This window comes from Myotis daubentonii, chromosome 13 (genome assembly GCF_963259705.1).
Source record: "Myotis daubentonii chromosome 13, mMyoDau2.1, whole genome shotgun sequence".
In the NCBI taxonomy this organism is placed as follows: Eukaryota; Metazoa; Chordata; class Mammalia; order Chiroptera; family Vespertilionidae; genus Myotis; species Myotis daubentonii.
The window spans coordinates 36332242-36357076 of NC_081852.1; the positions used below are offsets into that span (position 1 = coordinate 36332242).

The 24835-nt window shown below is 39.5% G+C and overlaps 1 protein-coding gene and 1 pseudogene across 10 annotated transcripts in view; one reads left to right on the forward strand and one right to left on the reverse strand.

The window, feature by feature from the left end:
• The window catches only part of SGMS1 (sphingomyelin synthase 1), a 247466-nt gene that overhangs the window by 92263 nt on the left and 130368 nt on the right, over nucleotides 1–24835 (reverse strand). For 8 of the 10 annotated variants that reach the window (XM_059662719.1, XM_059662716.1, XM_059662722.1 and 5 more), the window contains 2 exons: nucleotides 16698–16737; nucleotides 11207–11350 (listed from right to left, as the gene is read on the reverse strand). The gene's annotated coding sequence lies outside the window, so the exon portion shown is untranslated. The remainder of the gene's footprint in view (nucleotides 1–11206; nucleotides 11351–16697; nucleotides 16738–24835) is intronic. The other 2 variants (XM_059662720.1, XM_059662718.1) reach the window with 1 other exon arrangement.
• The window catches only part of LOC132214655 (cold shock domain-containing protein E1-like), a 62889-nt pseudogene continuing 48799 nt past the window's right edge, over nucleotides 10746–24835 (forward strand).

The following is a 24835-nucleotide window of genomic DNA, read 5'->3' on the forward strand; positions in this document are numbered from 1 at the left end:
AAATGTAAATACCAGCCATATAGACACAAAATGAATTCTCTTACTCGAGATTCCTCAGATAGAAAGGGCACAGCTGAGATTCACACCAGGCGGTGTGGCCTCAGTCCTTGCTCTCAACCACTGAACAACAGTGTCTCCTCCGCAAAGGGAAAGAGCATAAGCCACATTATGACTTAGAAGCACCTGCTAGGGAAGCTGTCACACACTCACAATACCAGCTGTCAGGGGAGGGCCTGGTAGCAAGGGAGTTGTCATCAAGGCAGAGTTTCTGATATCTTTTTCTTGCATTTCTACAGCCAAAACGAAAAGTCACCCAGGGTTGTTGAATTCTCCGAAGGTCAGAAGGAGGGAAGAAGGCAGAAGGGATAGAAAACGTGCTCCTGGTTAAGTAGGAGAATGCACAGAGCGGAGACTAAAGGGGAAGAGAAGCCATATTCCTGCCAGCCTCAGATGTGGCTGGCTCTTCCTAGAATGGCCCTCAGGGCCCCTGTCTCTTACGATATATCCCCTTGAGTTGGGGTGGGGCCTGTGATTTGCTTCTGGCCGGTAGAATAAGGTAAAAATGATGGAATCCATGTGGTTATATCACATACTATTGTAATGTCGTGCTGCTGCAAGATCTCATCCCTTGCTGACTATGAAGAAGCCAGGGGCCACGTGGGGAGCTGCCTAGAGTGAGAGCCACGTGAGGACAACTTCCAGCTGAGAGTTAACAAGTAACTGAGACCCTCAGCCCGAGAGCCCACAAGAAGCTGACAACCATCAGATGAGCTTAGAAGCAAACCCTTGCCCAGTCGAGCCTCAGAAAAGACAAAAGCCTGATGAACCTCTGACTGCAGCCTTACAAAGCACCTACTAAGCCACGACCAGGCTCGGGACCGCAGGAACCGGGAGGTAGCCTGTGCACGAGTAAGCTGGGCGTGTGCAGTGCTGCTGCTCTGCAGAAACAGATGACTAATACAGAGGGGAAGTGAGGAATCCCCGACGTGTCCACATGTCCTTCTGAGAGAGGAGGGGAAGGAAGAGGAAGGCTCAAAGGCAGGGCCTGGGAGAGTGATCCAGGAATAGAAATGACTATTTTCTAGACTTATCATTTGATTTTCCCTTTCCTCTCAAAAATGCAGTGCTTCTGGTTTTAAAACTACATTTAAAAGGGCTCTCATTCAGTAATATTGATTTTGTGCTCTATTTTAAAGCAGCTAATTTAAATTTCATGCTTTCTTATTCAAGTTGTATTAGTAAGAATCATTTCTTTAGTGTTACCTGAGCAAAAACTTCAAAATAAAAAACAAAAGACGTATTCCCCAATAAATTTAAAAGCAAAATTGGCTTTGTCACAATTCCACGTCAGTGAAGGGAGTCGGTCACCATTCACCACCAGATTCACAGAAAAGACAAATGACAGATACGTGGCATTTACATGCCGAGGTCCTTACAACAATCCTGCTGTGGGCAAGGCAGCTGCAGTATTCTCCCCATTTTTAGAAAAAGAACCTGAGGGTCAGAGAAGGACAGTGACATGCCTAAGCTTGCTTTCTAAGTGGCAGGACTCGACTTCAAACCCAGTTCTTCTAGTGGAGTCGAGCTCAGTGCTTTTTCTCCTCTAGGCCACTGAGAAGCGAGAGGAATGGGAAAGAACGGAGAACAAATACCCGCAGCCATGCATGCGGTGTGATGCGCTGAGAGGCGTCAGCCCCACTGACTTACTAGCACAGCCTGGGATAACTGGTGAGAAGGAAGGAAGAAAGAAAAATCAGACAACAGAGATGACACACAGCACACTGGCTGTGGAAAATATGAGAAGAAACACCAACCAAAACAGAGGAATTACGGGAGGCATTTGGTTACAGATTTTGCCTAAACTAGTGGTTAGCAGATGTTTTCTGTAAAGGAACAGAGTATTTTAGGTTTTGCAGGGCATATGGTATTTTTTGTAACTACTCAACTCTGTCATTATCGTGCAAAAGCAGCCCCAGGTATTATGTAAATAAATGCACATGACCGTGTGCCCTGAAAGCTGTATTTATAAAAACAGGTCTGGGCCAGATTTTGCCTTCCAGCTGTAGTTTGCTAATCCCTGACCTAGATAGTCGCCTGGTCTCCACAGGAAACCTGTGAGATACTAAAGGAACAAAGAGAAAGGTGCTACATCCCACCATAAAAATTCCGGGGATAACATGACCATTTAGCAGGCAGCCCGCACCCGGGGGTGCCGTTCCCATAAGCACCTAGTCTGCACGGCCTTTTGACTAAGACACTGAAGTGATGCGTTTGTTCAGTCTTGGTTTATTCAAAGTTATTAACATTCAAAGAAACACTCTGAGTTTATGAGGATTCACAGAACTGGTAAGCCCAGTCGTATCATGTCTCTTACATGGAAGATTATGGGAAAAAGCACCCCAATGTTCCAAAAGTAACTGCGAAGGAAAATTGTCATGAACAGAGGCAACTGAATGAGTGCTGGCTTCCGCCTCTGACAGTGCCTCCCCCTGACTTTTTCTGTCCCATTTTCCTACCTAAAATCTTACTCCTCATGTAGGTGTCAATTTAAACATCCTTTTCTCCAAGAGACTTCCCTCAAACATCCCAGATGTTTGATGTCAAGACACCTGCCATACACTCGCATGACATGCGCTTCTTTATTACTCTCAGGATACCTATAATTCCTCCCTAGCTCAACGGCTGCTTCCTGGCTAGACCATAAATTTTGGAATGCTGCCTTGCTCAACGCCAAGTACAAGGAGAGCAATGAGAGTTTGATTAAATAGAAGGCTTTGGTGTTTCAAATGACACTCTGAGCTGAGTGACTAAATATATAGCTGATTAGCAAAGCATGGTTTTGCAGCGCACCTTGGGGGCTTTTCCAGCCTATATCATGAATGACGTGATGAAGATCATGTCCAGGTGCCTGTAAGCAAACTGCCCCTACATCTAAACAGAGTCAAAGCACGCCACCCATTCCCACGTCTGGTAAAGTAGAAGCTACAGAGAAGTTTCTCTCATGCTCAACAGTTAAACAAAGCAAATATGGTTTCAGTTAATGATAAAATTTTCATTATCCTTGGCCCCAGCATATTCTAAGATATTTAGCTGGATAAGTTTAAAACTAGTTTGTTTACACATACAACAAACGTAAAAGCACAAACACTCACACACACATAGAAGTGCTTGAACTAAGTGGGGAAAAATCATATTATAAAATACATATAGTATGATCCATTTTTATAAACTAAAACAAGAAGAATAACTAAAAGAATATATGCCTCCCAAAGTGATTGTACCGCTTTGAGGGACTTGGGTTCACTTCATTTTCTTCCTTTTTCTTTGATAGTATATTCTTCTTTTCATATACAATGACCACATATTTTTGTAAAGACTTTTTAAAAAATTTATTTCAAACAAAAATCCCTTGCTGATTAGGCAATACTTCAAAGCTGTTTAAAAGAAACATTATATACAGGGAAAATGTGGAACAGGGAAATGCTGTTATTATTTAACATAGCTCTGCTGACAGAGTAAAAAAAATTGTTTCTGACCTCCTTAAATGTTCACCCTTTCCTACCGATCTCATAATGACGGTACACTTCACCATGGTGAGCATCCGCAGACAGAAGCAAAACAGTCGCAATGCTGAGGGTGCTAATTTCAGTTTCTAACTACATTTTTACTTACCTGGAACATGATATATTTTAGGTTGGCCTAATTTCTCTCCGGTCTTAGACTATGAGAACTGCACTAACTTATCTAGCCAATTTTAGTAACCAAAATGCATGAGGGGCAGATAATAAACTTCAAAAGTGAGATCTCCTTTCTTAAAGGTCATTTATATGGGTCAGAAATTGGCAGCAGGCGTTAGGAATGCTGAAGTGGTTACTTGAAAATTATTTCCAGTGCTTACACTGGCAGTTTTAAATAAATATGCTAAGTATGTTAAACTTTAATTCATGTGATTATTGAACATCAACCTGTGCCTAAATTAGAGAGATTACCAATTTTCCTATCTTAGAGTGTTCCTTAATATCTTATATTTCTTTTCAGAAATACTAAGTATTGGCTTGTGTTTAAATAATACTTGATTCGTCAGTAATAATAGTTTCACCCATTAGACATGACTTGAAGATATTTTTAAACTCCAAATGAAAATAAGGTGAGAGATTGTCTTTGCCAGGCCAGCATGGTTCAGTGGTTGAGCACAGACCTATAACACGGAAGGTCATGGTTCAATTTCCAGTCAGGGCACATGCCTGGGTTGTGGGCTCAATCCCCAGGGTGGGGTCTGCAGGAGGCAGCTGATCTATAATTCTCATCATTGATGTTTCTATCTCTTTATCCCTCTCCCTTCCTCTCTCTCTTAAAAAAAAATCAATAAGAACATATTTTTAAAAGGAGAAAGATTGTCTTCATGATGACAGAGTTGACCTCCATGCAGTAACAATTATAAACTGTGAACAAATATAAAAATTAACTTTGAAGGCACTAGAAAACAACCAAAAGCAGGCAGAAAGTAGACGATCCACAGCCCTTAAATGAAGGAACCACAGTGGATGACAATTTACATCAATGCAGCTTATCCATGGGCACGACCAAGTCTGTGCCATGGCAGATGGAATTCAAGCAGCAAGCTACAGTCTTATTGGTCAGAAAAGGGTTCTGCCACGGTAGCTGCAAAATGAGTCATAAAATCCCCCAAATGAGGAAGTGATAGAGGGTGAATTCCCAAATTTGCAAATAAATTCTACACTTGTTGGCTACACTCAAAACTATAAAACCCAAGGACACGTGTGTTGGGTGTGTGTTGGGGGGAAGGGGGGCAGCACAGGACAACAGGTGAGTTTTTAGAAAGCTGCTATATTCCAACAGCTGCCCATCTCACAGGAGTTTAATCAAGACATGCCAGGTTTCGGGGGCCTGGTAAAGGCCTCAGACTTTCCTTTGAAACCATGGCTTAAGAAATAAAGACCACTTATCTTGACTAGAGAATAATAGTATTTCCTGGGAAATAATAGACAAAATGGAAACTGCAAAGCATAAAAATGAGCCTACAAAATATCCAGGCTGATGTGCCATTATTTTAGCTGTTTGCCTGAAGAAAACACAACTCTCCTCTCGGGGAACATAACAGAATCCCAAATCTTTACAATGTAGCATCCACAATGTCAGCATACAATTAAAAATTCAGAGATATGTAAGGCAAGTGGAAAATATAACACCATAGTCAAAGACAAAGCAATCCACAGAAACATCTACAAATAACCCAAAAAATGGAATTAGAAGACTTTAAAATATAAATGCTAAATATATTAAAGAATCCACAGAGAAAGCTAGATATAAGGGGTAAAGAAACAAAATTTCAGGAGAAATATAGAAACAAAAGAAAAAACCAAATGGAAATTCTAAAACTGAAAACTACAACATAAAATCTTTTTAAAGGACAGATTAGATTAATAACAGATTGGACATAATAGTGAAAAAGGATGCGTGAACTTCAAGGTATGTCAATATAAAGAATCCAGGCTGAAGCACAGAGAGAAAAAGAATGTTTTTAAAAAGAGCTTCAATGACCTCTTGGGGAGTATCCAGTGTTCTAATTTACATGCTGAAAAAGAGTACAGAGAATGGGGCAGAAAAACATATGTAAAGAAACACAGCCTAGACATTTCCAAAGCTGAACAAAAATAGTAATACATCAAAGGAGGGAACTCAGTTAACCACAAGAAAACTTCACCTAACCATGACAACCAAAGATAATAACAAAAATAATCTTAGAAGTAGCTAGGGAACAAAAGGTATATTACACTGTAAGAACAAGAAGAAGAATGATGGCAGACATCTCGTCAAAAACAGATGGCCAGGAGAAAATAAAAATCTTTAAAGAGCTGAATAGATGGGGAAAATGTTAACCCAGAATTCTCATATAGAAAAATACATATTTCAATAATAAAGGGAAAATAAAGAATCTTCATACAAATGAAAATGGAATCTGTTGCCTATAGACCTACACTGCAATGAATGCTAAAGAAAGCTCTATAAGCTGGAAAGAAGTAATACCAGATGGAAGTTTTAATCTACAGAAAAGAATGAAGAATGTTGGAAATAGTAAATGTGCAGGTAAACATGAAAGATTTCTCTTAATTTCTTTAAGATACAGTTACTAGATCCACTTTATCAAGCATTCTATACGTATACACACATACTTTATATATGCTACATTAAAAGTATAATACTGTATTGTAGAGTTTGTAACATACAGATATAAAATACATGAAGACAACAGTGCAATGGTTGGGGGGAGTGTCAGTTGTAACCATATTGTAGGTTTCATATTTTTATATGATGAAATAAAATATTAATTCAAAAACCCTTTCTATTAAGGATGAATATTGAATTCTGCAGGGAAACTACAAAAACAATAATGCAAAGTGGTTAAGAGGTATAATTGAAAACTTGACACAGAAATTAAAATGTGATACTGAAATATATTCAATTAAACGAAGAGAAGGGAGAAAAGAAGATAAAAGATTCAAAAGTGCTTCAAGGATGGGACATTTAGGAAACAATAAAATGGTAAAACTAACCATATCAATAATTATAGTAAACAGACTAAACACTGACCATATCAATAATTACAGTAAATAGACTAAACATTGCAATTAAAAGGCAGAGACTCAGAATACATAAAAAAGCAGTACCCAACCACATACTACCTACAACAGATGCATTTTAAATACAAAGACACAGATAGATAAACAGATGGAACAGAATATACCAACATGAACTCAATACAAAAACCAGACAAACATAGAAGCATCGAACAGACTGCCCAACCTATGAGGGAAGATGGGGGGTGAGGGGGTAAGAGATCAACCAAAGGACTTGTATGCATGCATATGAGCATAACCAATGGATACAGATAATAGGGGAGTGAGGGCATGTGCTGGGGAGTGGGGGCGGCCAGGGAGAGGTCAATGGGGGGAAAAGGAGACTTATGTAATACTTTAAACAACAAAGAATGTAAAAAACAAACAAACAAAAAAAACCCAAACAAACAAAAAAAAACAACAGACAAGGACAATAGAAGAACACTACAGACCTATATCACTTAGAACACATCTATGCAAAAATCCTCAACAAAATGCAGTACTGGTGTTAAGGGCACATGAATAGAACAATGAAGCAGAACAGAGACCAGAAATAGACATAAGCATATATGGTCAACTGATGTACCGAGGTGCCAAAATAATTCAGTGGGAATAAGGATAGTCTTTTTCAACAAATTGGGCAGGAACAAATAGATATCCATATGGAAAGAATAAATCCTGATTTCACAGAGAACTAACTGTAAAAACTAAAACTATAAAGCAGGAAATTACAGAATGTCTTTGTGACCATGAAGTAGGCAAAGCATAGGAATAAGAGGAAAAAACTAATAAATCAGACTTCATCAAAATAAAAACTTCTGCCTTTTAAAGATACAGTTAAGAAAATAAAAAGGTAACCACCAACTGCAAAATATTCATAATACATATATGACAAAGGACTTCTTTCTAGAATACATAAAGAACTATGTACTATAGTTCAAGAATTAAAAAGCATAAAAAGTCAAGAATAAAAAAGTCACACAGCCCAATTTTTAAAACAGCAAAAGACTGAGCTAGATACTTTATAAGAAAAGCCAATAAGTACATACATGAAAAAAATGTTCAACATCATTATCATCAAGGAAATCACAGGCAGCCACGAGACACCACATTACACCCACTAGAATGCTGATAGTGAAAAGACTGACAATAGCAATTGTTGTCAAATGGTTGGAGCATATTGGAGCAAGGCATACATTGCTGATGAGCATGTTTAATTATATAACCCCTTTAGTGATACACTTCTAAGTGTACCTCCTATATAATAAAAGCCTAATATGAAACTTGTCCCCTTGACTGGGAGTTTGACCAGGGGGCGGGGCCAGCCAGCCAACCACCTGCAGCCCCTCCCCCCAGCTGGTCCCACTAGGGACCCTACCTGTGCACGAATTCCATGCACTGGGCCTCTAGTCTAAAATAAATGAAAACATATTCCACAAAGAGACTTGTACAATAATGTTCACAGAAGTTATATTCATAATAGACAAAAATTATAACCCACTCAAATGTCCATCAATAGGTAAATAGATGAATTCATACAATGGAATACTACTCAGCAACATAAACAATCTATTGATACATGTTAACCGCAAGTATGAATCTAAAAACACTATTAAGTGAAGCGATATAAAGTAATTATCAAAAGACTGCCCAATATTAAAAACCCCTGAATAAAACAGAGAAAAAGACTTATCAAAATTAAGGAAGCTTTCTTCATTTTACTAAAGGATTTCTTTCTCTTTTTTTATTGCTTAAAGTATTACAAAGGGTATTACATATGTGTCTATTTTTTCCCCCGCCCTAGACAGTCCCCTAGCCTCCCCTATCCCCCTGTGTCTTATGTCCATTGGTTATGCTTATATGCATGCATACAAGTCCTTTGGTTGATCTCTTACCCCCCTAAGGGATTTCTTTTTTAAAAATATTTTTTATTGTTGATAGTATTACAGATATCTCCCATTCCCCCCCCTTTGCCCCGTCCTCCCAGCCCCTATCACTCCCTCAGATCTTCACTATAAAGGATTTATTAAGGATCTTTTAAAATTAGTGAACTTTCTTTGTCAACCTAAATTTATTCAATTTATTAAAAATATCACAGGTATTAGTTTCAGAAATGCACTCACTGCATGAAAAATACAACTGTGGTGATAAAAAGAAAATACTAGGGAAAGTCTGTTCTCAAATTCTGAGCCCAAAATAATAAAGAGTGAATGCTTTGAAATAAATAATTTAAAAACCTGAAAATTATTTATAACATGGGTTACAAACTATTTTCCTTAGAAACTATTCCCACCAATGCCAAGTCAAAGTAAACAGCACAATATTTTAAAAACAAACAGCCATTTTCAAGGCTAACTGTGCAGCTATGTTATGCTAACATAGTTTACAAAATTAAAATTTCCAAACACAGCTACTCAAAAAAAAATCATAATAAATAAACCCCAAGCCCTTCAAATATTAATTTAAAAATTTTTCTAATCATAATATGGTCTTATGTAAGTGTGCAGCTGACAAACTGTGCCATTAATCCAGCCAGCATACTTACCATATTATGTTTCTGGTCCCTTCCATGCACTAAATACACTACAAATTTTCAAAATCTTCATCTACCAATCTATATTGACATTTATTCCACTTGCTTAGCATCATCAAATATGCCAAAAAAAACCTGTCCATTAGTTTAAGTCATGCCAGATATATTGCTGTTGCCAGGAAACTGTGTTCTAATATAGCAATGCAGACTGAGGGATGGGCCAGGAAGGGCTCTGTGGGGTGAATCAGTAGCCCAGATAGGACAGCAGGTCCTCCTCTGCAAAACTAATCTAACGTGGGATTCTCAGGAAACAACAGAAAAAAGTTGACAACAGTATGTGATTCACTTAAGTTACTGAGTGGCACAGGTACATGTTACATACTTCTTCTTGAGTCTGATTTCTTTTTGCATCACTAGCATACTCTATTTATTGCAACTCTTTTCACTATATCCCACTAATTCAGAATCAAATGAAATAACACTGAATTAAAGGACCAAAGTACATCAGAATCTCTCAGGACATCATCATATGGACCCATAGCAGATAGCACATAATAAAAAATATAACAAATAACCTCCTCATAATGAGGGAGTTATTCAGAAATCAAATCTTAGTTAGAAGGGTAAAATTATATGACTTAGTCAAATATTAGGCAAGTAATTAATTAACCAAGTCAATGAAGAAAAGTCAAATCAATTTAGTTTTTGTGTGTGAATTTTTGTGTTTATTCTGAAATCATTTCGAACTTTAAAATGTTGCCAAAATAGTAAAGAGATGTGTGTGTGTAGATATATATATATATATATATCTACACACACACACACACACACACACACACACACACATAGAAATATGTTTCAAAAATGGCATATTTTAATAAGGTCTCATACCAATAATATACTCTTGGTATAATTATGAAACAGTAACTGTTTCATAAAAAAAGAGCCAGTGCATCAAAAGCCAGACATCCACTGAAGGTCACAGCATATGAAATAATGGGTGACCATGACCTTGATGATATAAGTTATTGAGGAGATAAAAATTAAAGGCTAGCCCTGACCAGGTGGCTCAGTTCATTGAACATCATCCGTACACTAAAAGGTTGTACACCAACAGGTTGCAGGTTTGATTCACGGTAAGGGTGCATACAGGAGGCAACCAATCTATGTTTCTCTCTCACTCTCATTCTTCCTCTCTCTCTAAAAAGTCAATAGAAATATATCCTCAGTTGAGGATTTAAAAAAAAAAATTAAAGGCTATAAAGCAAGAAAATGAAGTAACCATGTAACCAGTGGTTCTCAACCTTGGCTGCACGTTAGATTCACTTGGGAATCTTTTTAAAATCCTGATTTCTGGGCCTCATCCTCCGGAAATTCTGTTTCTTTGTTACTAATGTTGTGGCCCCACCCCATAACAAAGAAACAGAATTTCCGGAGGATGAGGCCCAGAAATCAGGATTTTAAAAAGATTCCCAGGTGATTCTAATGTGCAGCCAAGGTTGAGAACCACTGCATGTAACTGACACGTGGGGGAGTGGGGTGAAGGGGTCAAGGAGACAAACAGGTCAAAGCTTATGACTAATAGGAAATCGGTCAAGCCAATACAGCAAGCACCCAACCAGATACGCCTTGACATCCGCCAAGGTAAGAGTAAAGCCAATAAATAACAGCTGATTTCAGAATAACAGCTGGCACGCATTCGCTGAGCTTTGATATGGACTACCCATTCCCAGAAAAGAAGGCAGTGAGGTCCTGGCCAGAAACCTGTTATCACTTTATCCGCTCAGAGTCCAATGTTGCCTCTATCACCTTTATTGTCTTTCAGGCATAGGAAGGACTCGAAACGGGCTGAGTCAGAGCTGCTCAAGGAAGCGTTAAGAGTCACATCTCACTACGCAGTCAAGTTGAGAGAACAACAGCCACTAGTGTATTTGAGACCACAGGGTGGGGTAATGCCCAGAGAAAGGCTGGATTTGACTTAGTACAGCAGAGTGGGTCACGCTACACTCAATCCAAGCTCTAAGCTATCACATACCTCCAACAGCTACTGTTCTGCATTTATCGATAGTTTCCTTTAAAATTATTCTCATGTACGCTTCCTGACGCAGGGTCTTGTCTTCTATTTCATAAGCTTCCCAACCAGACACTTTTGTGCCTCCCAAAGAACTCAATGGTGTACCTAGAAGAAAAGAGCAATTTAAGCTTAATCACTTCAAAAATGGAATCATAAAATTCTAAAGCTGAAAGAGACCTTATACATCCAGTAGATCTCACAATACATTAAAGTATTAGATTGGAAACAAAAAATTCACAAGTGACCTTCCCCACCTCCCACCCCTATGTGTCTGTCTGTCTCCCTCCCTCTCTCCCTCCCTCCCTCCATCCATCCCTCCCTCCCTCCCTCCAGATTTTTTGTTGTTCTAAAATATACATAACATAAATCTTACCCCACCTTCCCTTAATTAAAAACTAAAGTCCATAACCCTCTATCACAGAGGTGCTTGTTTTATATATTTACCTACTAATTGTTAACAAGTAACTGATTTTCACATATTAAGTACAGCATCTTCAATATGAAAACCAAGGGTAACTACTAAGATACCTTCTTTACAAGTTGACAAAAAAGATGGTCATTTCTCTAAGATCCAAACAGTATCCTCATTAATGATACCTTTTATAGTTACATGTTGCATAACCAGGAAGCTAGAGATAATATTTTGCATGTGGCAAAGAATAAAGAAGTAATTGTTCATTTAGTCCCTCATTTATAGTTACTTGTACTTACATGTGAAAGAATGTGGAATCCAATAGTAGCTAGCAAGGTAGCATTTTATTTTTTATCATGTTTAATTTAGACAGTAACATTCTATTTTTTACTCTAGAATAATCTATTAGAGGTGAGTTCTCGATCCTGTTCAGGATCATATAAGCCATGCATCACCGAGTACCTAACAAAAGCTAAGCCTATTCTACTGCCGCTCCAATTCAGGAGGACCTTGAACTCTTTGAAGCCTATCCCTAGACCCCAGGATAAAAATCGTAGGGACTTCCATGTGCCAAACTGAAGAGCTGATATCGTGAACCAACTAACAGTCCTAAGAGAAAATGATTCTTGGAAGAACAACAAACCAAAACAAACAAACAAAAAATCATTCTTGATAGTCCCTAAGGACCTAGCAACCCCTCATTTAATAATTCTCTATCCTATTGGTCAGAAATAGTATTACACTGTAGATTAGGGGTGGGAAACGTCCGGCCAGCTGGCTGAATAAGGCCCACAAAATCATTTGGTCTGGCCCTCCAAGGCATTAGGGGTGAGTTAATTAAGCGTTTAACCAACTATAACCGGCTAATTTTTAAGTTGATAATTTTGTATGGCCCGTGAATGATATTATAAATACCCAAATGGCCCTTGACAGAAAAAGGTTCCCACCCCTTCTGTAAATAATCAATACAATCACAAAGAAAGCCACTGTCACAAGTAACTAAAAAGAACATAGGACTCTCTTGACATTTTATTAGTTTACAAGTATTCAATTACAGCTTAAGAGTAAAATGGATTTAGATAAAAGGACATCATCTGATAATACCGACACATAGTGTATACACCTAAAGATACAGCAAGGGGCTCCCTCCAAAACAGTATCTCAGGAAACAGAGTGTCACTAAGTCTCTTATTAAAAACAAAAATCTCAGTTTATTTTGAATAATGAAATGATGTTTGGGAAAGTAACATATGTCACTTGACAAAAACTGGTTAACTAAAGGAAGCAAAGGGATAGACTGAACAATTATTTTTGGAGATAGGACCTAACAATAGAAAATATGAGATAACATTTTTTTTAAAATATATTTTATTGATCTTTTACAGAGAGGAAGGGAGAGAGACAGAGAGCCAGAAACATCGATTAGAGAGAAACATCGATCAGCTGCCTCCTGCACATCTCCCCCTGGGGATGTGCCCGCAACCCAGGTACATGCCCTTGACCGGAATCGAACCTGGGACCTCTCAGTCGGCAGGCCGACGCTCCATCCACTGAGCCAAACCGGTTTCGGCGAGATAACATTTTTAAAAGCCTTTTAAATATAATTTAAATGGATTTGAGGATTGTAGGTAGCCAATGGAATAGGGCTTTTTATAAATCCAGAAGGACAAAAAAAGCAGAAAAGTATTTTAGAGCAGACAACAGACAATAATGGCATTTTGGAAGCTGAAAGCAGAAATGACTACTGAGCTGAGGTGAGCAAAGCAGCCTGGAAGCTCACTGCCTGAAAAGCAAACAAAAGCCAGGTGAGGAAAAGCTCAGGAAATGGAGCTTCTGGTGCCTGGAAGGAGAGGGTCAGGAGCTGAGAAGAGAGGGGGACTGGTTGAAAGTTCATATAAAAAACAGACCCTGACCTTACACCAGGGGTCCTCAAACTACGGCCTGCGGGCCACATGCAAATACAAATATTGTATTTGTTCCCATTTTGTTTTTTTACTTCAAAATAATATATGTGCAGTGTGCATAGGAATTTGTTCATAGTTTTTTTTAAAACTATAGTCTGGCCCTCCAACGGTCTGAGGGACAGTAAACTGGCCCCCTGTTTAAAAAGTTTGAGGATCCCTGCCTTACACCATACACAAAAATTAATTCAAAATGGATTAAAGACCTGAAACTATAAAACTCCTAGAATAAAACAAAGAGGCCAAGCTGACATGAGAATTGGCAATGATTTCTTGGATATAACACCAAAAGTGCAGGGAACAAAAGCAAACAGAGACAAATGGGACTACATCAAACTGAAAAACTTCAGCACAGCTAAGGAAGTAATCAGAGTGACAAGGCAACCTAAAAATTGGGAGAAAATATTTTCAAACTATATAGCCTATCTAATAATAGAGAAACATGGTAATTGACGTGCCTTCGCTATGCCTCCCATTGGCTAATCAGCGTGATATGCAAATTAACCACCAAAAAGATGATGGCTAATTTGCATACTGCAGGCAGGGTGGGACAGCGCAGCCGCCAGAGGAAGCCACCATCCTAGGCAGGAGGCGGGCCCCTGAAGCCCCAGAAGCCAGTGATCGGGGGGAGATGGGGGTCCCCTGCCCAGGCCTGACACCACTGGCTGAGGCGTCAGGCCTGGGCGGGGGGCGGAGCCGGTAATCAGAGGGGTCTGGGGGTCCCCTGCCCAGGCCTGATGCCTCCGTGAGAGGCGTCAGGCCTGGGCGGAGGGCCAAGCCAGCAATCAGAGGGAGATGGGGGTCCTCTGCCTGGGCCTGATGCCTCTGGCCCAGGCGTCAGGCCTGGGCAGGGAGCGAAGCCGGTGATGGGGGGGAGATGGGGGTCCCTTGCCCAGGCCTGGGCAAGGGGCCAATCTGGCGACTGGAGGGTGATGGGGGTCGACGCCTCTGGCCGAGGCATCTGGCCTGGGCAAGGGCGGAGCCAGTGATTGGGGGGGAGATGGGGGTCCCCTGCCTCACCCCACTACCACACCACCACCACCACCAAATCCCCATAGGCAGGGTTTTAGCCTTTTGGAGAAACTGAAAGATCTAAGGAAAAAAGACCTGCAGATTCTGAGGTCTAGAAGTCACCAATTCAAATGGCCAGGTCCCTGCACAAAAACCTTCCAGTGAAGCCCACTAGGTAACAAATTTCTAAATATAAACAGAAAACTGAAGCTTCACCATTCATTTGAGAAATCTTCTACCATTAAAATCAGGGACCAAAACAAGCTGATAGGAAGAGGAAACACAAAGGAAAAAGTGCGAAGGGCACGAGAAGACAGCAAAGTAATTCAGCTGAGATTCTCAAAGGAAATGAGAAAATATTGCATCCATGAAATAAGAATAGTCCTATTTTATTTTTTACTTCCATTTTAGTCATTTATGCAAAATATTGCCCAGGGAAGCTAACTTGGTTGGTAAAGAAAATGGTGTATAAATCTAGGAGCATTCTATTGGCCATGTAAAGCAAATAATTTGAATCTGTTCCAAAAAGATGTGGCCACAATTGTGCTTATAGCAATAATACTCTAAGAGCAATCCTGTGATGTTGTTTTTTTAAAAAAAAATGTATTCAGAGACAAATTTTAAAAATTAATTTGAAATTACAGATATCCTAGCAGAAATTAAAAGTCCAAGAAATACTAAGAAAACCTCTCACAAACTAGAACAAAAATGCAAAGAGATGGCCCTTGCCAGTTTAGCTCAGTGGATAGAGCATCAGCCTGAGGAACAAAGGGTCCTGGGGTTTGATTCCGGTCAAGGGAATGTACTTGGTAGCAGGCTCCTCCCCGGCCTGGGCCCTGGGTGCAAGAGGCAACCAATCAATGTGTTTCTTTCACATCGATATTTGTCTCACATTGATGTCTCTCTGCCTTTCCTCTCTCTTCCACTCTCCCTAAACATCAATGGAAAAATATCCTCCGGTGAGGATTAACAATACACTTACACAAAAAATGCAGAGATGAAAAATAGCTAAGAAAAAGACATAAAAAAAAATTAGAGAGTTAAACCAGTAGGTCCAAATATACAACAGATTGACTTGCAGAAAAGAATGAATAAGATGAAAATCATTTTTAAAATATTACAAGAAAATTTCCCAAATTGAAGAACATGAGTTTCTGAATTGAAAGGATTGCTGCAAGCATCAAAAAACCATACATGGGGATAAAGAAAAGAGTCAAAAATTTTCCAGAAAAATGAAACAGCTAATACACAATGAACTGTGAAGCAGAATGGCCTGAGTCAGTTCAACATAAGTATCACAAAGTTCGGTCATGAACAAAATATAGTCATAATAAAGTAAACATTAAATATGTATTTAACCACAGACTGTATCATGACTGCACCCAGAGAATGGGAGAGAGTACGAGTAGGTGTGTACTAAGAGGAAAGGGTTGTATATGAGAGGGAAGTCCTCAGCAGACAATCAATAATATATCAGTCTAAAATTTAAACAGAAATCAATAAATGGCACTTAAAGCCTACACTGTATTGTTTAGAAATAGGTAAGCGAACACCAGAAAATATAACTAAGAGTTGAAAAGTGCTATCTTTGGGCAAAGGAGTAATGGGAGTATAAAACGAACAGGGAATGGCTATAATAGTATTATTTTAATTTTAAACAGTGTGCATGCAATTATCTCAAAATAAAATAAGCGAATAAATGGAAGGAAGGAAGGAAAGAAGGAAGATTTAACAAAGCAAATCTACAAATTGTCACACAGTGGAGATCTTCAATGTTCATCTGCACAGAAATAATAAAAACATCAAATATGTATATAAAGAGTTAGAAAAAATTATTCTGAGGTAGAAAAATGCATTAGTTTTAATACTGTTCTATATAAATGTGTGATTAAATACACATACAAAAGTAATTAATTAAATCATATAAATATCTCTGATTATTACATCTATATCCCCAAACCATTCCTTGTAAGTTGGCCACAAAAACTGTCCAGTTCTTTGCAGTAGGAAACATGGGAAATATAAACCAAGCATCAAGAGTACATAAAGAAATTTAAAATCCATTTACCTGATTTGTGTTACTTTTCTTCATTAGCCTTCTTTCCAATCTAGGAGAAAATAATAAGTAAATTAAAGTTCTTTCTTCAAGTAATAAGGAAAAAAAACCCTAAAATCCAAGGCAGCTATTTTTCATTTCTTGTTCTCTATCCATTGCAAAAAGTAATCTTTCCCACCTCCCAGATAATTTCTGACTGCCATGGTACTCAGACTAAGGTTTACAAGGCAAACCAAAGCAGAAGCAAACATGTGCCTATAACGCCAATAAAAAATTGCACAGCAAGTACATCTAATAGTATAACATGAGTTTTAAAAGCATGTACTTAGGAATTATCCATTCAGGTAAATAACTGCTAATTGACAATATAGAGAAAGATAAAGAAGCAAGAAAGCACATTTTTCAAACTATAAGAATTAAAACTGTACAGTGAAAGGGATAGGAACATGTGTACATTTTCGTTTTTACCAGAAAACAAGAACAAGTGGAACAACTAGAGTCCATATACCATACATACATGTATGACCCAAGAGCTTATAGACTTTAACCCACATCACCTCAAAGGCTTAGAAATGCTTCCTCATTTACTTTCATGAAAGACATCTTCAACTAAAAAAGAAATATGACCCTTTGAAAACATGAATATTCAGTCATGTGCCATTTAACAACAGGGACATGTTCTGAGATATGCGTCACTTGCAAATGTCACAGGGTGCACTTAGAAAACCTAGGCCATATGGGCTGTACTGTAATTGTATGCACTGTACTTTTATAGGGCTGGCAACACAGTAGGAGTGTTTACACCAGCACCACCACAAACAGGAGTGATTGTGGTGTATCCCTGGCAGCTGGCTTGTCTTTTTGGAAAGCAAGTGTCAGATTTAAGCTTTGGTGGCCTGGCCCAGGCCTCCACTTCAGAGAGGCATCCCTTCAAGGGAGGCTATCTCGGATCAACACATTGCAGCCACAGGCCACAGGACTAGATAAAAAACCAGGCCGCCTCCTTTGTTTTAGAGATCTTGGATGATTTAGATAACTGACAATTTGAAATACTTATTTCTTTCTCTTCCTGAGCTTTAACTCCTCCTGTTATGTTTTACTTATTTTTTTAATATATTCATCTTTATTTTTATTCTTTTTTATTGCTTAAAGTATTAAAAAGGGTATTACATATGTCTCCGTTTTTCCCCCACCCTTGAAAATCCCCTGCCCTCCCCTACCCCCTAGTGTCTTATGTCCATTGGTTATGCTTATATGCATGCATATAAGTCCTTCGGTTGATCTCTTATCCCCCCCCCTTCTTTTTTTTTTTTTAAATATATTTTTTATTGATTTTCCACAGAGAGAAAGGGAGAGAGATAGAGAGTCAGAAACATCGATGAGAGAGAAACATCGATCAGCCGCCTCCTGCACATCTCCCAGTGGGATGTGCCCGCAACCCAGGTACATGCCCTTGACCGGAATCGAACCTGGGACCCTTCAGTCCGCAGGCCGACGCTCTATCCACTGAGCCAAACCGGTTTCGCCCCCCCCCCCCACTTCTGTCCCCCAACCCTTCCGGCCTTCCTGGTGCAGTTTGACAGTCTGTTTGAGGCAGCTCTGCCTCTGTATCTATTATTGTTCAAAAGTTTATAATGGTCTCTATTATCCATGAATGAGTGAGATCATGTGGTATTTTTCCTTCATTGACTGGCTTATTTCACTTAGCATAATGCTCTCCAGTTCCATCCATGCCGTTGCAAATGGTAAGAGTTCCTTCCTTTTTAGAGCAGCATAGTATTCCATCATGTAGATGTACCACAGTTTTCTAATCCATTTATCTGCTGATGGGCACTTAGGCTGTTTCCAGATCTTAGCTATGGTGAATTGTGCTGCTATGAACATAGGGGTGCATATATCCTTTCTGATTGGTGTTTCTGGTTTCTTGGGATATATTCCTAGAAGTGGGATCACAGGGTCAAATGGGAGTTCCATTTTCAGTTTTTTGAGGAAACTCCATACTGTCTTCCATAGTGGCTGCACCAGTCTGCATTCCCACCAGCAGTGCACAAGTGTTCCTTTTTCTCCACATCCTCTCCAGCACTTGTCGTTTGTTGATTTGTTGATGATAGCCAGTCTGACAGGTGTGAGGTGGTACCTCATTGCTGTTTTGATTTGCATCTCTCGGATGATTAGTGACTTTGAGCATGTTTTCATATGTCTCTTGGCTTTCTGAATGTCCTCTTTTGAAAGGTGTCTATTTAGGTCCTTTGCCCATTTTTTGATTGGATTGTTTATCTTCCTTTTGTTAAGTTGTATGAGTTCCCTATAAATTTTGGAGATTAGGCCCTTATCAGATATGTCATTGGCAAATATGTTTTCCCACACAGTGGGTTTTCTCGTTGTTTTGTTGATGGTTTCTTTTGCTGTGCAGAAGCTTTTTATTTTGATGTAGTCCCATTTGTTCATTTTCTCTTTAGTTTCAAGTGCCCTAGGAGCTGTATCAGTGAAGAAATTGCTTCGGCATATGTCTGAGATTTTGTTGCCTTTGGATTCTTCTAGAATTTTTATGGTTTCCTGTTGTACATTTAAGTCCTTTATCCATTTTGAGTTTATTTTTGTGTATGGTGTAAGTTGGTGGTCTAGTTTCATTTTCTGTTGTTATTTCGCCTCTATCGTTTCTGATTTTGTTTATTTGGGTCCTCTCTCTTTGCTTCTTGGTGAGTCTGGCTAGAGGTTTGTCAATCTTGTTTATCCTTTCAAAGAACCAGCTCTTGGTTTCATTGATTTTCTGTATTGTTTTTTTGGTCTCTATGTCATTTATTTCTGCTCTAATCTTTATTATCTCCTTCCTTTTGCTCACTCTGGGCTTTTCTTATTGCTCTCTTTCTAATTCTTTGAGTTGTAGAGTTAGATGATTTACTACCATTTGTTCTTGTTTTTTGAGATAGGCCTGTAGAGCTATAAACTTCCCTCTCAGGACTGCTTTCATTGTGTCCCATAGGTTTTGGATTGTTGTGTTTTCATTATCATTAGTTTACAGGATGTTTTGAATTTCTTCTTTGATCTCATTGGTAATCCAATCAATATTTAATAGCATGCTATTCAGCTTCCAGGTGTCTGAGTATTCTGGGTTGTTTTTATTGTAGTTTATTTCTAATATGATGCCATCATGGTCTGAGAAGATGCTTGGTATGATTTCAATCTTCTTGAATTTGAGGAGACTTTGTTTGTGACCCAATATGTGGTCTAATTTTGAGTGTGTCCTTTGAGCACTTGAGTAGAATGTATATTCCGTGGATTTGGGGTGAAGCGTTCTGAATATGTCAATTAAGTCCACCTGATCTAGTGAGTCATTTAGGATTGCTGTTTCTTTGCTGATTGGTTGTCTAGAGAATTTATCCAGTGATGTCAGTGGTGTATTAAAGTCCCCTACTATGATTGTATTGTTGTCAATCTCTCCTTTGATGTCTTCCAGGAGTTTTTTTATGTATTTGGGTGCTCCTGCATTAGGTGCATATATGTTTATCAGGGTTATATCTTCTTGTTGTATTGACCCCTTTAGTATTATGAAGTGGCCTTCCTTATCTCTTGTTATGGCCTTCACTTTGAGGTCTATTTTGTCCGATATAAGTATTGCTACCCCAGCTTTCTTTTCATTTCCATTTGCCTGAAAGATATTTTTCCATCCTTTCACTTTCAGTCCGTGTGAGTCCCTTCTAATGAGGTGGGTCTCTTGTAGACAGCAAATGTATGGGTCATGTTTTTTTATCCATTCAGCCACTCAATGTCTTTTGGTTGGAGCATTTAGTCCGTTTACATTTAAAGTTATTATTCAAAGGTACTTGTTTGTAGCCATTTCTTTTTTTGTGTGGCTGTTTTCTTTTTGAGCTTTTTATTTCTTCTTTTTACACCAGTCCCTTTAGCATTTCTTGCATTGCTGGCTTGGTGGTGATAAACACCCTTAGCCTTTTTTAATCTGTGAAGCTTCTTATTTCCCTTTCAATTTTGAATGATAGCCTTGCTGGATAGAGTATTCTTAGATTCAGTCCTTTGCTTTGCATCACTTTGTAAATTTCCATCCATTCTTTTCTGGCCTGATGTGTTTCTGTTGAGAAATCATTTGATAATCTAATGGGAGATCCCTTGTATATAACTTTCCATCTCTCTCTTGCAGCCTGTAAGATTCTCTCTTTGTCCCGAGCATTTGCTATGGTAACTATGATGTGTCTTGGTGTGGGTCTTTTCAGGTTCACCTTGTTTGGGACTCTCTGTGCTTGTGTGACTTTTTTCTTCCCCACCTCAGGAAAGTTTTCTGATATTATTTCTTCGAATAGGTTTTCTAATCCTTGTTCCTCCTTCTGTTGTTCTGGCACCCATATTACTCGTATGTTGTTTCCTTTCATGTTGTCCCAAAGCTCCCTTAGGCTCTCCTCCTGTCTTTTAATTTTTTTCTCCAATTGCAGTTCAGTTTGGGTGTGTTTTGCTTTCTTGTCTTCTACTTCACTAATTCAGTCCTCTGCTTCTCCTAGTCTACTGTGGATACTTTCAATGGTGTTTTTTATTGCAGCTATATCGCTCTTCATTCCTTCTTGGGTCTTACATAAGTTATTGATTTTTTTCATCTGTTTCTTCTTGCTTCTTGCATAAGTTGTTGATTTTTTCCTCCATCCGGTTTATGCACTCTAGGACCCTCATTCTGAATTCTTTTTCTGTCATGTTGCATGCCTCTGTATCACTTAGCTGCTTTTCTGGTGAGTCCTCCTTTTCTTCCTTTGGGGGTTTCTTTGTCTACCCTTGTTTGATCTCACCGACATATCTAGATGTTGAGTCATTCAGTGGCTGCTCCCTGGGTGGCAGTGGCTCCTCGGGCTGTAGTTGCTCCTCGAGCAGTTGTGGTAGCAGCTGCTCCTCAGTTGGCAGCAGCTCCTCTGGTGGGTGCTGTTCACAGCTGTGGTGGCTCTTCTAGCTGGTGGGGGGAGGCTTCACGAACAGCTGCTGTTCCTCAGACAGAGGATGTGGTGATCAGAAGGCTGCTGTTGCTTGGATCTGCTGCGTTGATTTAAAGACACAAAATACAACACAACAAGGCACAACGTACCAGGCACTGAACACAAATGTATTCATGATATTAATAACCCCAAATAAAGGTGACCACCCGAGTTAAGAGAATTAGGGGATAAGGAAGAAAGAAGAGAAAAAGATAAAAGAGAAAAAAGAAAAGAAAAAAAAGGGAGTGCAAAAATGAAATTGGGAAAAAGAGCAAAAAGAGAGAATGAAGTAGAAGAGGGGAAGAGACTATTTATATGAGGAGAAAACTCCGATAGAACCGCCACTAATCCCAACAAATTCCAGCAATAGATCCCTGGAGATGAATGCACACTACAAACAACCAATAATATCAAGTGAGGCAAGGGAAAGAAGAAGCACAAAAATAACCGGGGGGGAGTGGGGGGGGTGCGGGGGGACCAGCAGAAAAATAAAAAGAAAAATAACCTTACAACCAATCCTAAAAAAACAACAACAATATACTCGACAATCAAGCAAACAACAACAAAACAATAGAAAGATAAAAGAAAAGAAAATTTGGATAGTGAAGAAAGATAAGGGAGAGGTGTATAAGGATTTAGAGCAGTGGATTGGAAATAGAATATATAAGTAGGGTGAAATTTTGACGGGGTAAAAAGAAGGAATAGGGAAAATCTAAAGCAGGAATAAGGTAAGAGAAACAGGACAACAAAGGGGGAAAAGTGAGGAAGAGGGTTTTATCATAGAGGTAAAATTGAGGTAGAGAAAAATGATGCTAAAGGATCGATGAAAATAGAATGTAGAACACTAATCCCAAAATAAAATAAAGAGGAAATAAAATGACACTTTAAAAAATGGTAAAATGGTAGCAGTAATAATACTGGTTAAAAATAAAAATGTAGTAAATAAAAGGGTAAAATCAAGTGATGGAAAAAGCAAAAAAAAAAAATTGGTTTCTTAGTTAAAAGGTGAAAAAAGAATAAAAATAAATAAATAAAAATTTGCAGTAGTGAAGGTCCTTTGGTTCTTCTACTCTTCAGTCTGGGTCACCTTAGTCCTGCCAGGTATTCAGGAGAGTGTTGAATTTCCCTGCGATACACTGTTCCTCCGTGTTGTAAACCACAGTCCAGATTTTAACGCAGGCCATATTTGTGTCCCAGACTGCCTTAATTTGTATTTACCTAAGAGTCAGTTTGTGGCTCAGCCTCTGGGTGGCATTGTTTCTGGATTGGCCTCTGAGGCTATATGGCCTCTCTATCCAGTAGCTAGGGTTTATTTTCTCTATTGCACTTAAAACTGGTTTGGGGAAGTCCACTGCCCAGAGCTGGTTCTTTAATTGTTACCCTGCTCTGTGTTGTTGCTGGGACTGAAAGTCCCTCTATAGGCCAGACCCTGTTAACACCCAGGGACTAATCAGATTATTTTAATCCTTCATTTTGTTCAGGGTGGAATCTGGGTGTGGCTGTGCTCCTTGCCTGGGGGCTGGGGGGAGGAATCCTAACCTCCAGAGAGAATGGCTGCCCTAGTCCTGGGCTCAGGGGTGACTCAGCACTCAATTTGCTGCCACCTCTCCTGGCCCCCCTTCTCTCCTCAGCCTCTCCCCAGATTCCACTCGTCCGCACCTTCTCCCTCTCTTCAGCACAGGTGAGTGTCTGTATCCGAAATGTCCTATGAACACGGTTCAGTGAAAACAAACAAACAAACGCCGGCTGTGGAAACAGGAAAGGCTGAGTCTCTGTAAGCTCCTCTCTTACCGGCACTGCATGGTCTGGTCAGCTCTTCAGGCTGCCCCTTTTGGGCTCAGTCCTCCGTAATTACAGAACCCAGATTTCAAATCCCCTGGCGCCAACAGTCCCGCGGATCTCCTTTCCCCAGTCAGGGGCTGTGCCTGTCCCAAGAGACGCAGCTGTCTGCCACGCAGTCTCCCTCTGACTCTCTGGGCTCAGAGGTCTGGCAAACTTTCCTGCCCAGATCCCTGGTTTTTTACCTTTCCAGGGGAGCTCTGCCCTTCCCAGCTGTAAACTGTCTCACCAGCTGAGTAATTTCGCCAATTCGGGGTGGGTGTTATTAGTTTCAGCTGCTTACTCCATTTGCTCCAGGACAAGACCTGGGACACGTCTGCCTATACCGCCGCCATCTTGAATCTCTCCCTGTTATGTTTTAGATTGACCAGTAAAGAGGGAGCTATGAAACCCCAGACCCCATCCTCCTACCTCAATAAAAGCAGAACCTCAAGCCCAAGTATTCTCTCTAACCTCAACATGGCTGTGTACCCCCTGGGGGGCTTTGTGGCTCCAAGGCTCAAGTAAGAAACACTTTTTTCTCAACGTTTCCTAATGGTTATTGCCAAAGGGTGTCTTGCAATGTAATAACCACAAGGGTCAGTTCAGTTGTAACCCTGGTTTAGGAAGGGGGGTGTCAGGGGGAAGCTCACTGGGCCCAAGGGAGTGCCCTCAGGCATTTGTAGAGATTGCTAATACACTGAGATGGCACAAAACAGTAATTTTCCTAAAACATTAGAATGGTTACCACCTCACTGGGCAAAAGGAATCCCCCTCCATTATAATCTTATGAGACCACCATTCTATACACAGTCCACCTGAAATGTGTTATGCAGCATGTGACTGTATTTGTAAAATATATATGTGAATTATGATATCTGCAGAAACAGTAGTTCCCTTAAAAATTATGAAACATTTGTATTAATGGATGTATTACAGACAGACAGAAAAACATAGAAACCTTGGCTGGCTTCCTTAATTTCCTAAAGCGAACACATATGTGTGACCATCACTGTTCCCCAAAGGACACCACTGCCCTGACTTCTAATACCATACACTAGTTTTGCCTGTAGAAAAAGGCATTATTTTTCAGGGAATCTCTCTGACAGTCTAAGAGTCCCAATATCTGGACCCAAATAAAATGCTTTAGGGAGAGAGAAACAGGTAGTCACTGAGTAGAAGGGAATGTTATTTCAGAAAGATGTGGATGTGTCTTAGGAAGGTGCATTGTCTGGTTAGATGGTTGAGGTCAACCTGCAAGTTTTCCAGAGACTGTAGGAGAGAGAAGCTGGTTTGTGCTATAAATAGAAGGGAAAGGTGTGTCCAGGATGAATGTACTGCTGAGGGTGAGATGGGGGAAGG